Source organism: Anser cygnoides, chromosome 23 (genome assembly GCF_040182565.1).
Source record: "Anser cygnoides isolate HZ-2024a breed goose chromosome 23, Taihu_goose_T2T_genome, whole genome shotgun sequence".
Taxonomy (NCBI): Eukaryota; Metazoa; Chordata; class Aves; order Anseriformes; family Anatidae; genus Anser; species Anser cygnoides.
Window position 1 is genome coordinate 3,615,053 of NC_089895.1, and position 13,773 is coordinate 3,628,825.

Genomic DNA, 13,773 nt, shown 5'->3' on the forward strand with positions numbered 1-13,773 from the left:
GTCCATTTGGGGTGGATGACTGGGTCCGGTTCGGTGGACCAGTCAGCCTAGAGCTCGGCCTCCTCTCTTACAGAGATTAAATGTCCCTTTGACTGACGTGGCACACAGGGCAATGTTAAGTGTGCCAGCTGCTCTGGGTGGTCAGAAACGAGGCATCTGGGCATGAGGCTGTATTGCCCCGTGCCTCAGAGCTCCAAGAGCCCCTTTGGTGCAGCCCTTCGTCCTCCCCTCTGCACAGAGCGGTGGCCGTGTCGCAGCAGGGTGAGCTGAGGACAGCGTTCGAGCCTTCAGCGCGTACTTCTGTGCTTTTGTCATTTTAATCCAGGCCCTTCTTGTGTTGTTTTAGCACCATTTTTCTTGTGTGAGTAATTTTATAAGGCTAAGAAAGTTTTCTCGGGCTGCACGTGCACGGCTTAGCCCGGTGGGAGTGCGTCCTGGGGTATGTCCTGGCTGGGAACACGAGGCATTACTGTCCGGCCTCTGTGCTCAACCCACAACAGCTCTGCTGTCCTCGATCCAAATACTCCGTTCTGTAGGGCTTGTACTACCTCCTCACGCTCATATCTCACCGCTTCCCAGCAGTGCATGAAGGAACTTGACAGATCCTCGCTCTCTGTGTCCTTGCACCCCGTAGGCAATCGCGGCGTGCCTGCACAAGCTGCAGCCACCCCACCCGGGTGGAAACTAGAGGACCCCAAGCAGAAGGGGGAACCTTTCTCAAAGCTGGGCTCGAGAGGGAAATTTCTGGATTTAGCTGCGAGTTTTGGGCAGCTGACATAGAGGACAGTCTAATAATGAGTTTGGATGTTATTATTGCTAATTGCTGAATGATAAATAGCAAGAAAGGTGTCCTACAATTTCAGTCCATGGAAATTTATTTGAAATATGTAGTTCAATACAACCAACGTGTTATGGGCAGTCAGCTTGCAGTGAGCAGGATGTCCTCTCCCCAAGGGCAGCAGCTGATGGTATAGCTGCGTGATACGGTAACTGAAGAAAGACAGGGAATACATGAAACCTTTTTGGAGACGGAGGGGCATGTGGAGTCTGAGCTGCCAATGGTCTTGTGCAACCAAACTGTTTGTTTGTTAAATGTTCAGGCGAGCGGGAAATAGTGAAGGCAGGACCCATTGCTGTGTAAGGTCTCACTGGTTACAGTACGTACTGGTAAACTGGAAGGGGAAGGGAAGGATGGTCATGTCTGCGAATTCCCTTTTTATTTTTATTTTTTCTTTTTTTTCCATTGTTGTGTTATATAGTCAAAAAAGAAAAGAGCAAAAATGAGAGACGTTTTGGTTAGAATGGAAAAGTCTTCAGTCCCAACGAGGCTGAAGTGGTCTGGTTCGAGTCAGATCCTGAGCAGCAGGCAAGGAACCTCCACTGGCAAAAAAGTGAGTCTGCCCTGAGCTGGCCCACCCCTCACACACATCTCGCTCTGCTTCTACTAGCAAAGGCTTGATGGTGAATTCACCGGTGTTCTTAAACCATTGCATTGATGTGGGGAGAAAGAAAGTTGTCTTCTAGTGGACATCAGAGAGAAATTTGGTATGTCCAGAACTGGAAAAAGGCTCTTGAGGTTGCTTCACCAGTGGCCATATTGCTCCTTTCTTAGTCTTTCCGTGTTTCAGACCCACTTTTATGATAGATGCAGATGCCAGTGCTTATGGTTTGGGGGCAGTATTGACACAAGAACACAAAGGACTTCTGAGGGTGGTGCCTTATTACAACACTAAATTAGCTGGAGAGAGATTACTGCACCACTTAAAAGGAACTCCTGCAATGGTTAAATCTATACAACATTTTCATCCACTGTTCAACACGGAAGTAAAATTGCTTTGGGTTGATGACAGGAAGATGCTGCATAAATAGTTAAGTATGCATCATTTGCAATTTGCTAAATTATTTTATTTCTATCTAGACCGGGCTGTGCAAGGTGTCATTACCTCATGCTCTATCTGATGGAGGAGCCTTTGCTGGGAACTAACATGGCCGGCACCAGCCCTGGGCTGCGCGGGGCTTTGCGCAAGCGAGCTCCAGAAAGCAGGGACAGAAAGGTCAAAAGACACCCGCGAAGCCGCCGAGTGGGGCTCTGAAACCGGTGCGGAGAGAGCTTTGGGGCAGGCTGTGCTCGGGCGTGAAGCCGTCCGAGGGGCAGTTGTGGGGTGTCCGAGCCCTGCCGCCTGCAGGGAGCGGCGAGCTCTCGGCGAGACGCGCGACCGCCGCAGCGCTCCGTCCTGTCCCCAGCCTCTCCTAACTAGGGCACGCCACGGCGCTCCAAAATGAGCCGACTTGCAAGCAGAAGACCATTCAGTCTGTGCTCAGCACCTCAGATGAGAGAAATGCAAAAAAGCGAAGGAGAGAAAATAATAAGAAGTAAATGCAATTAAAAATAACGATTCAGACTTAATTAAAGGGCCCTCTTCTCCCAACCCTTCATTCTTCAGGGATGCCTCATAAGGAGAAGAATCCATAGCTTAGGACCTGCTCTTTCATACTTTTGTACCAGAAGCTGGGACACTTCCTTGCAGAAACTCATGGTTTTTAGCCTGACAGTGTCTCTCCAGCATACGAATTCAACAAGTTTGGTCTTTTAACTTCAGGACGTTGTAAGTACTTGCTGCAGTCACTCGAACAATCACACAGTTCTATTTACTTCAATTATCCCATTTTCATCCCTATTCTCCTGCTTTCTTATTGTGAGCAGGTAAAAATACATAACCACGGAGTGACAAATACCAAACAATATTCAAATAAACAAAAGCCCAGATTCTGCAAAGACGCAGACGCTTTAAACACTCCGAGTATTTCCCCAGAAGTACGGCTCTCCGCTGTAAATTCAGCCTGGTTAGAAGTCTGGTCTTCGCAGGGACCTAAATATTTCACGGAGGAGATGTACATCGCTGAACTTGTCTGTTCAAAATTCATGAGTCAGACCCCCCGCCAGCTGCCCAATTACGGGATTTTCTCAAAAGCTGTTAAAAACCCATTTCTTTGGAAGGTTCCTACTTGTCCCCTGGCTTCTGGGGCTTCGGGGAGCACGAGGCCACATTTCCAAGCTCCCTTGTGTAAACACAGGCGCTAGAAACATGTCATTCCAGGAGCTGGGATCAAAGCAGAACACCAAATATTGGAAGACTCACAATAAAAGCTCAAGAGCTGGCAGCGGTCCTGCAAACACTCATGTATATGAGTCACTTTTACTCACATGAGTCGTCACATCGAAATCAGAGGAATTAGACTATTATTATTAATTATTGTTATTATTTACGTGTGTGGCAATAGCACGTAGGAGCCGTGATCGCGGAGCCGGGCCCCATTGTGCAAGGCACCAGTAAATCCAGCGCAAAACCGTGGTTTCTGCCCCAAAGACCTTCCAGTGCAAGCATCTGACAAGAGACAACAGGTGGAGACAGACACAGGCAGGGAAGCGCACGGGAAGAGCGAGACGCTCCTGCGGGAGGCTGCGTGTGGGTGTGCTGACGCAGAGCTCCCTGCTCCCAGCGAGTGAAGTTGGTCGAGAGTTTACAGGTTTGCAGGGCCGGGGCCTAGGGCAGCCCGGATCCTGCAGGCCAGAGACGGAGGCAGCCGCCTTCAGCGGCGCTCAGCCCCGCGGGCCGAAGCCGTGCGAAGGCGGTGGTGCCGGTGCCGTGGGGTACCTTTGTGTGCCACGGGGTGCTGGGGAGCCCTGGCTCTTGCTGTGGATGGTGTGGCGGAGGTGCGGCCGCGGAACCTGCGCCCGTAGCTCTGGTGTGTGTTAATGGCGCGGTAGGACGAAGGGCAGCTGAGATAGAGAAGGCAGAACTGAAATCCCCTGGTTCCGGAGCACAGAGATGGGATGCCTGCCGGCTGGCCGTCCAGGTGCACGCACACGGAGGGGGAGCCTCGGTTCTGCTCCTGCAGAGGCGTCCCCCGGTGCTGGCCCAGAGCAGGGGTGCCCCAGGCTCTCAGACCTGCTCCTCGGGGTGCTGGCGGGACCCAGCCCCGCACAGGGCAGCGCTGCGCGCCCCGGCCAGGCGGGTACCAGCGGCGGGGGGAGCGGGGATGCAGCCAGGGGGTGCCTTGCTCGCAGCCTGACAGGATCCGGGCTGGGAACGTGAGTGAAGGAAAAGTTGCGAAGTTTGTAGCCCGGGCGCTGGACGTGGTGCTTAGGGAGAGCGGCTGGGAGCGAAGGGCTCCGTGCCCGCGTTAGCCGTAGTGCTGGGGATGCGAGGCGGGCGGGGCACCGGGATAAGCAGGGGAGCTCTGCCCGGGGGCTCGCAGTGCCCGGCGGGGCCGAGCCCGGGGGCAGGGGGCCGGGGAGCTGCGGGCCCCGGCCGGGCTGCGGGCACCCCGCCGCTCCCTTTCCCCTCACCGGCGCACCGCGATCCGGTCCGGGTTTTGCGGGCGCCCCTCCCTTTACCCGCCTGCCCTGCCCGCCGGGCGCCCGACTCCGCTCCGTGTGCCGGCTCCCTCCCCTCCGGCTCCCCCCCCCCCCCCCCCAATCCCCTCTCTCCGGGCGGGCCGGGACGAGGAGGCGGCGGGGGAATCCGGGCCGCGTTTTGCACCGCGCCCGCCCCCCCCCCCCCCGTTAGCGATAGGGACACGGAGCGAGCGGAGCGGCGCGGGGAGGAAAAAATCCGGGATCAGGGCAAGTTTGATGGCGCATGCGCGCTGCCGCCCGCATCCCAAACACACGCACATTGCCCCGCGCTCCCAAAGTCACCAAAGCAGCCCAAGTGCAGGTAAGCCCCGCCGCCCCCCCCCCGGCCCGGCACGGCCCGGCCCGGCCCGGCACGGCTCGGCTCGGCACGGCTCCGGGAACGCGCGGCCGGCAGGTGGGCACCGCCGCGCACCGCCCCGCAGCGCCCCGCGGGGCTCGGCAGGGAGCGGAGCCGGGGGCAGCGCGGGGAACGGCGGGGCCGGGGGGTCCGGGGGGCTTGGGGGGGGGGGGGTGGGAAGGGGGGGACGGGGTGCGGAGCTCGGGGTGCGGAGCTCGGGGAGCGGAGCCCAGCCCCGCCGTGCCCAGCCGCGCCCGGGGAAGTTTCCGCCGAGCCGCCGCCGCCGCCGCCGCCGCGGGACCCCCGCAGCCCCCCGGCGGGCAGGGGCCAGCCGGTGCCCGGCCCCCCGCTGCAGCGAGCGGCAGGTTATTTTTACCCGGTGGCATTTGCAGAATGCGCAGCTGATTTGCCAGCCGGAGCCAGGAAGTTTTTTCTCCCCCCCCCCCCCCCCCCCCCACTCCCCTTCTCCTCCCCTCTGTCCTCCCCCCCCCCCCCCTCCGCCCCCTTTCTCTCGCCCCCTCGTTGCCCCCTTCTCCCCCCCCCGGGGGGGGGTCCCGCACGGGGCCGGGGGTGCCGGGGAGCCGCTGCCCGGGGCCGCGAACAGGTGGCGGGGCCGTCACTCAGAGCCCGCCGCGGCCGCACCGGGAGCGGCGCTCCCCGCCCGGACACCGCCGCCGGGACCCCCCCGGGCACCTGCGGGGGAAACTTCGGCGGGGCCGCGCCGCCAGCCCCCTGCGAGCCCCCCCCCGGCTCCCGGTCCCGTCCCCCGGTGCCGTCCCCGGCCGCCCCCCGCTGTCCCCGGCTCCCCCGAGGCGCCCGTCCCCTCGCCGGCTCCGCCAGGTGCCCTAACCCTAAAAACCCTAAAAACCCTAAAACAATTCCCCCCCAAAAAAAGAAAAAAAAAAGAAGCTTTGGGACTTCTTTCCAGGAGTCCTGCCTCTTGCTTTCCGCCTCCCCTTTATTTATGTGCTGCTGCCACCTTGTTAGCTACCCGAAAGGTGGCTCGGAAGAGTTTATGGGGGAATATTGCTGAACTTCGGTAATCAAGTTTCCAGATCTTATGCCTCCTGTTTAATTTATTAGACTAGTTATTTATTCTGTTGATGATAATCTGTTGCTGGTTTCTATGGAGATGTTAAACTGATCTCTTTCAGAAATCAAACTCCATATGCACTAAAACGTTTAAAGGAGCAGTGTCCCCTTTTGTTTGCAGACTTTGTACCTTTTCGGTGCTTTTATTGGGCTCCTGTATGTTCCATGCACTGAAGTCTGAAGTTGAGGCTTTGTGCAAGACAGAGCTTATTATGGCTAACAGAAAGTCAGGGCTTTGATCCTTTTTTTGCATCATCATTTAAAACAGATCATTTTTCCCCCCTCATCACACGAGATAGCAGAACCCTTTCAAGATCAAAGCGTCCAGCTAAAAACTATTGTTTAAAAAAAATAGAAAAAGAGCCTGTTAAATTAGGGGGATGTTTCCTTAATCTGCTTATTTTGTTCTAAAGGTTTTTGTAGCAGTGAAAACAACAACAACAACAGCAGAAACTTGTGGCAACTATATTGTTATTTTTATACCTCCCAAGTCCTTTTAATGTTAAAATAAGTTCAAAGTCAAATATCCCTAAAGATAAAGTGCTTGTTAGGGTGTTTTTATTACTTGGTTTCCGAACGTGGAAGGTCAGAATCCAGAAAGCAATCGCATTAGAGAAGGTTTTAATAGTCTTTGTCTCATCTTAATGAGAGAGAAATCTCAAAAACATTTTCCCCGCAACGTTTATCAATTATTTTAGAGAAGTCTCTCTGCATGTAACTCACTTTCGGGTATTCGCTAACTTATCCATCGCGTTCTTACATGTGATTCCCTGCGGTATCACTTCTTACAGAGTAATTGAGGTGAGAGAAGGAAAAATTGTGGTGTTTAAAATTTGTGGAACTCGTACTGGGCTGGTGTGCTGGTCAGGCTGACGGACGGTGCGCCCCAGCTGGGCTTTTTGCTCGTCTTCTGGAGGAAAGTTGAAAGGTTTGCAGAGAAAATCCTACCAGCACGCTGCGTGCTTAACGTAGCAAAAAGCCCTTCTTGTACTTTCTCATGGTGCCTCTTCAGAAGGTTTCCCCTGCCTGAACCAGAGACGTTTTTCCTCTCGGTACGCTTCTACACTCATCTTAAAAATAAAGGAATAATCCCAGAGGAAATAGTGCGTGGAGCCCTTATAACTCAAATATATTTGTGTGTGTGTTTGTGGATATATACATATATTTTACATATATATATACGTGCGTATGGAAAACACCTAGGTGGTTTATGAGCTGTCCATACTAGACTTTATCTATTTTTTTCCTCGTTAATTTTTCTCTTTTTTTTCTGTGATTCTGAGTGTGGTGGATCATTTAATTTATTTTTTTTTGTAAATCTTCTGTTTATTTGTTTGATTTGAATTGCAAACAGAATTGACTCTGTCAAGTAAAAAGAGGAGGGGGAAAAAAGGAAACACTATGGCTTTAAACTCAGGAGTTTGCATATTCTCCTTGTATCTTTCCCCTTTGCTAATTATTGTGTTGTTTTCAGAGCAAATATGTCATATCCATGGCGACCAGGCAGGTTTATTGTCTTTCAGAAGCAATAGCTCACATAAGTAATTAATGACTTCTTTTTTTTTTCCTCTGGCTTAGGTTAAACAGATCATTCAAGGAAAGTCATATCTCTCTCTCCCTCTCTCTCTTTTTTTTTTTTAGCCCAGTGACATAAGAACATGAGTTAGAACAAGAAAATACTTTAACCAAGAAGTCAACAGCTTATTTTTCCTCATTTCTTTTTAAAAGCTCCAAGTGTCAGCTTTCCCCACACATGACGTTGTCATTCTCGCAGTTTCAGAGCGAAGCCTTGGTACAGGGAAAAGCCACTGAAAGCTGGAGTTCAGTTGGTGGCTGTGCAGCTGAGCAGAGCGTGTGCGTGGCTCTGGGCGTACATGTGTGGGGAGGAATTATTCTCGCTTAAGGGTTTTGCTGTGCACTGGGAAAAAAAACATTTCCCTCGCTCTTCCCCCCTCCCCCCCCCCCCGTTCTATCTGCATTAAAATCAGTGTTAAAATAAAGGTGTGTTTTTGTATCTTACAGATTGTAATTCAAACAGTTTCCAGGAAAGAATTAGTAATTCATTTTTATATACGGCATATATACACACACGCTTGAGCTCCACCCAAAACAATCAAGCTAGCTGGAAAAAAAAAACTTATTTCCTTTTTCTTTTCAAGCCCAAACAAACTTGCACAGTGACTTTCAAAAGCTTATTGCAAATAGACCCCCATTTTTGCCAGGAGTTTGCTGCAGGTATGGATCTTGTCCTTTCCCTTCCCAACTCTGTTTCTTCCTATTAAAGCAGAATTTGCTATCTGTCCGAGCCAGGGGCTGGTTATCCGCTGTGATTTACTGAGGTGGTGATTTTCTCCCCCCCGCCCACCGGCACCCTCACTCCTGTTTTGTTTTTGCTAATTTCATTTTCCGAAGGATTTATACACGGTCCAGCTATATAAATTCCTCGGGAGATAAAAGCGCCGCACACTTCCATAAACAAAAGCTTTTACTCGCATCCCATGTTCCTTTTTTCTTCAAGCAAAAAGGAAAAAAACCCTAAAAGCAAAACCCCAACCCATCTGATTGAGGCAGGTATCGTAAATGTATGCTGGTAATGATTCTGTATTCCACAATGCTGCTACTTTAACTTTTAAAATCTGTTTCCTTTCTGGTTTGTAACATTAATCAAAGAGCCGCTTCCTTCCAATTTTTCCACAGACTGGGGCTAATTAGAACCACTCGAATCATATTTTGTGAATTCCATGTGGATGTTACTTTAGGTTTCAAGATCGCAAATGCCTCAGGTTCAGCCTGCCTAGGCACTCGCAGGCTTATTTTTATTAATGCTCCTGCCTCCCAAACCAGTGCATGGTTTCTCTCCATCCAGCCCAGATAGATCTGTGGGTTCGCACGTGGGGCGTGTAGGAAGCAGACGGTGCGGGTTAAGAAAAAGGAAAGCCAAGAAAGAAAGGGATTTTGCACCGTAGTTTCCAAAGAGCAGCAGAGAAACCCTAAGTAACGCGAAGCTGAGGATTCAACAGACTTGATAATTGAGCCCTTAACCTCCTGATGTCTATATCAGAAAAACAGAGCCTAGCAGAGGGAGACAAAGAATAAAAGCAAATAGTGGCTAGGAGGAAGCTGGGGAGACGGCCGAGATGTTGAAGTATAGTTCAGGATGCGTATAAATCTCTATATTGCGTTTCCTTAGGCTCGGTTTTTCCCTCTGGCGAAACGCAGCAGGTTTAAAGGTGGCTGTGGGAGAGCCCTGATGCTTCTAACGCAGCCGAGAGCCTGGCGCTTGTGTGGCACCAACAGCTCCAACTTGGGGAGACCTCAGGAACGGGCGCTCCTGTTTCCCTCCTGCCTTTTGTTTTTTGAGGACCGGCTAGTGATTTTTAAAAAACTCTTCGTGGGCAGTTAAACAGCCAGAAGTTGGGAGCTTAAGGTCGTGGTTGTTAGGCTGCGCTAAAGGGATTTGAATCGAAGCACTTGGAGCACCCGGCAGGGCGAGTGCCTCCACGCCGTGCCCCGGGCTCTCCGTCCTGCCGCGGGCACCCCGACGTCGGGGGCGGCGGGCTCGTGCCAGGGACCTCCAAGTTCACTTGCTTTTGGTGGAGAACCCTGCAGCTTCAAAGAAAAGCAAGAGCGCATCGTAAATTTTGCTAAAATTAATCAACCGTTTAAGAGCTCCACGTTAACGAGGTTTTCCAGGCAAGCAGCTTGCTTCTTCTCTTCTTCTTCTTCTTCTTCTTCTTCTTCTTCTTTCTCGTTCAAAGTCCGAGAGGGCTGGGGGAGAGGGGGGAGAGTGTGAGGGAGAAGGGGAGGGGGTGGGATTGGAGTAGAAATAATAAAAACAAAAAAGGCTGGATTTGTAGAATATAAATCCTCATGTGTCCTTGATCCATATTGTCAGGTTTTTTTTTTTTTTTGGTCGGATTTGTCCTGTGTGCCTTTGACGGAAAAGGCACGTAGAGAGAGAGAGAGAGCGCGAGCGACAGAGGGGGAGAGAGAGAGACGTGTCACTGCTTTGGAGCTCATTATCATTCTTAATAAGTCTTAAGGAATAAAGAGGAGCATTGAGTGTAAATGCTGGGTAATCCTAACACTCCTCAAGGTGAGAGGAGTCTCGAGGACACAGAGAAAGAGAGCGAGGAGGAGGGGGCTGCTGCGGGGGCAGCGGAGGAGGTGTGGATGGAAGTGGTTTCAGGGAAGGGGCACGGCCGGTGGGGCGCCTGGCTCCGGCTTGGGCTTTGTCCCGCGGGCCTGGACCGGGGAAAGTTGCCTCCAAGTTGGCATCCCAGAGGCGGCTGGGACCGTGGCCGGCCTGTGGGGCGAGCTGCGGGCCCGCGGTGGTCTCCAACAAACTTCGCTAGGAGGAAGGCGCCCGCTGCCCTCGCGCTGGAGGGTCCCGCGTGGGTTGGCGAGCCGGCCATGCCTCGCCTCGCACCGTGCCGCCTCGCCGCTTCCCTCCCTGCCCACCCCGTGCCCAGCTCCCCTCCAGCTCGCCCTCGCTGGGCGCCACGGCTCCTTCTCTTCCTCCCGGTTCAACCAAGCCGCTGCCCGCGCCGTGCCTCGGCGGGCAGGATGCGGCCGAGCGGCGGCGGACACTAGGTGGCTGCCTGCGAGGCGCTCAGCTCCTTCACTCCCGCTGGTGGGCTCCTTCATCCAAACTTCAGGCTGGCAGCAAAACGCGGAGAGCTCTTTGAACGCGCCGAGGATTCAGATGCCGCGCTGCCTCCTTGGCAGCCCGTCTGCAGCCGTGTCGGAGGCTGTGAGCCCGTGCAGAAGTGGCAAGGAAGGCACCGGGGAGGCGAAGGCAGGGGCCGGGCTGCTTGCTGCCACCATAAGGAGTCGGGAACCTGCCTGCGCCGCCAGGTCCGTCCCTCTCCAGGCGGATGTCAGCGCCCCGAAGGGTGCACGTGTGCCTTTTGGAGAAAATATTTGAGGGTTGGCAGAGCCCTTCTTCCTGTGCTGGGGTGGAAGGGAAGGTGCTGTGCCCGCAGCCATGCCCGCTGCTCCTTCTCTCTGCTCTCCTACCTCAAGCCCAGTTACAGGCATGTGAATTGGTTTTCCTCCCGCAGTCTGCGTTCTCTCTGGTTCAGCCCAGAGCTTCTGGCTAACGTAGGATCTTTGCCTTTTTTAAGAGACTCTGCGTACCTCGGGGCAGGTGGGAAGGGGTGGTGATCAGTTGGCCTGGAGGAGAAGCCACGTACGGTGAAGCGAAGTCTTGCTAAATGCTGATTTTCTGGGCCCTGGTGCTTGGCTTCAAGGTTAAGTGTTACATTGGTAATATTATTAGGTATTAAGTTATTAGTAATAGAACTGCGGGGCTTGCCTGTACTTGGCAGGGAACCACCAGGGACCTGTATTAGGGCTGAGTTCATCCCGGTCACTCTGGTAGTGCCCTTCCAGCGTGCCCCAGCCCGGAGCTGCAGGCAGCAGCAGGGGGCACGGGTGCAGTTTTTGTGCACCCCCTGCCTCCTGAACCGCCCCGAGACCGCGGATGGCTTGGGCCGAGGAGGGATGGGCCCTCGGACTCAGGGGTCTGCCCGCAGCCCCTCACGCTCGCCCCGGCCGATGGCAGGGGGCGAGACTGACAAAAGCTAGTGCCTTTCAGGCGATGGCAGGGGGCGAGGTGTCAGCTAGGGCCTTTCGCGTGTGTCTGAGCCGGGCCAGCCGAGGGCTGGAGGTGCGGGAGCCTGCGGAGGCCTCGTGTGTAACCGGCACGGTAGGAGAAGGCCCGGTGTCAGCAGAGCTGTTAGCGGTTTGGGACCTGCGGCTCCTTGCCCGCGGTGGCATTTTGGGGTGGTGTTCCCCAGCAGGTATCATGATTTCCGTCTGCCACCGGTGACGCTGTGTTGAAGTAAAATAAGTTGGTTCCAAATTCGGAGCCACGGGGCCTGTCATTCCGATGGCAGTGCAAGAAGCCACCTCGGAGTTGGGCTCTGAGGCTGCCCCGCGTCCTTCTGGCCGCGGGGCCGGTCCCGGGGCTGGGGGAGCAGGGAGGGCGGCATGGCGCCATGTGTGCCAGCATCCGTCGTGCTCGGGAAGGAGGGAGGGAGGTGAACGCTGCAGATTCTGGGGGGCTTTTCTGTTTTGGGCGCAATCCTCTGAAAGGACAGCGTGCAGCGGGAGCTTAGCAAGGAGAAGGATGCTTAGCGGGAGCGGGGCTGGCCGGCCCGCGGTACCCGACGGCACAAACCCGCCTGGGCCTGGCCCGGCCTCGCCTGGGAGGTGCAGGTGGCAGCTGGCTGTCGCTGCTCAGCCACTTGTTTCTTTCCTGCTTTTGCTTCTAAGCAAAGGGAGCAGGGTGTTTTACTCCCCGTCAGCCCCGCGCCTTTCCCAGCGTGGCGAGGCAGAGCCCTCTGAGCAACAACGCGAGCGTAGGTGGCACAAATGCAAGCCGAGCGATGCGATCGCGGCTCGTGGCCTCAAGCTCACTCCCTGCCGCCCTTCTCAGCCCGTCCCCGTGCCGGGGGCAGCGAGGGCTGCGCAGAACCTCGCTCGCCTGCTCGCTGGGTGATGCGGCTGGCAAACGGCTCCCGGCCCGGCTCCCCACGGCGGCCGTGTCTGCAGAGCATCCTCTCGGAGGGCTGCTGGTGGCGAGCCCCTCCCTCCGCCGGTGCCTCCGGCCGGCCGGGCTTTATAGCGGGGGAGCAGTGTCCTTTCACACTGGTGAGCCAGCAAAATCTCTCCCCGGGGTTATTGTAACCTCTCGGCAGCGATTTGCAAACAGGAGTTTGGAGATAAAGTCTCGGTGCCGAGCTCAGGGCCAGTAGGGCAGATATGAAGCGGCAGGTTTATGAAAGGGAAGGTGTATGAAATGCAGCCTGCATCTCCCATTTCACTGCACTATGCCAAAACACACAGTTTCTTATTTCAGTCACTGTGATCTTTCAAGGAGGTTAATTTCCATGACGAACTCCGGGCCACGTGCTCGGAGGATTTATCTAATTAGACTGACACTTTTCTTTTTTAAAAAAGAAAATTAAGCTGCACCTTGGAGGACTTAAGTATTTTAAACTGTGGGAGCGGCAGCAGGCAGCGTGATCCCTGCTCGCAGAGCAGGGAGAGAGGAAATCTCCCCTTTTCCAGTTTCCCCTTTAAGACTTCACTAAAGGTCCCCGTGTACTTGATTTCCGTACATGGTGGCTGGATGCTAAAGAGTGCTTTATCCTGCCTGAGTGAGTCCCTAAAGCCCCAGCTGGCTCTTTAACTCGTGTAAACTATTGATGTTCTGGGCTGTTACGTGTTCGGGACAGAGCGGGGGGTAAAGGGGAGACGCGTTAATGCTCCCGAGCCACGTCCTGGAAAAAACTGCATCCTCCCCAGGCAGAGCGGAGCGCCCGCGGCGATGTAGCGGTGAGGTGCATACACGTCCCTCTGTTCAGCGCTGGGTCCGTGTCCTTGTCTGGGCGCGGTCACACACGAGACGGAGTCCAGGAGAGCCCCCAGCCCTTCACCCAGTTTGATCGTGTTTGGGATTCCTGCTAAAAGTGCCTTTCAGACAAGATCTGGGACTGGGCTGTAATAAAAACAGAGGGTTTTAGGCTGAGGCTGTTCCGTGCGTGTGAGCGCCGTGCCTTGCTGCGACTGGATAGCTCTCGCGCTGCAGGCACTGAGTGATGCTGATTTCGTTCCCATCAGAGGGCTCCTGGAGTCCTGCTTTACGCTCGCTGCTCGCTGCCTGCCTGCTGCTTGGCGGGCTGCTTGTGCTGCTGCTTGTGAGTCCGGGTTCAGACCACTTGAGGACTGACACTGCTCCTGCCCAGGAGAGCCGGGGGAGGTCTCTGCAGGGCGCTGTGCTTCTTGCACCCAGCTCTCACAGCTCAGGCTGTGTCTGCTTGCAGCCCAGGCTGGAGCAGAGCAGCCTTCAGGGGGTCTGGGCACTGGCACGAACTGGGGGAAGTGTCCGTGCAGAAGGTGCCAGCAGTGAGAGCAG

The 13,773-nt window shown here is 54.6% G+C and overlaps 1 protein-coding gene across 6 annotated transcripts in view; it reads left to right on the forward strand.

Annotated features, from left to right (window-relative positions):
- CASZ1 (castor zinc finger 1) overlaps positions 1-13,773 on the forward strand; it is a 279,324-nt gene that overhangs the window by 91,898 nt on the left and 173,653 nt on the right. The window contains exon 1 of one of the 6 annotated variants that reach the window (XM_066982070.1): positions 4,557-4,721. The exons of 4 other annotated variants lie outside the window; for them this stretch is intronic. The gene's annotated coding sequence lies outside the window, so the exon portion shown is untranslated. Of the gene's footprint in view, positions 1-4,556; positions 4,722-13,773 lie in introns of those variants that run through there. One more of the 6 variants, XM_066982077.1, reaches the window with a different exon arrangement.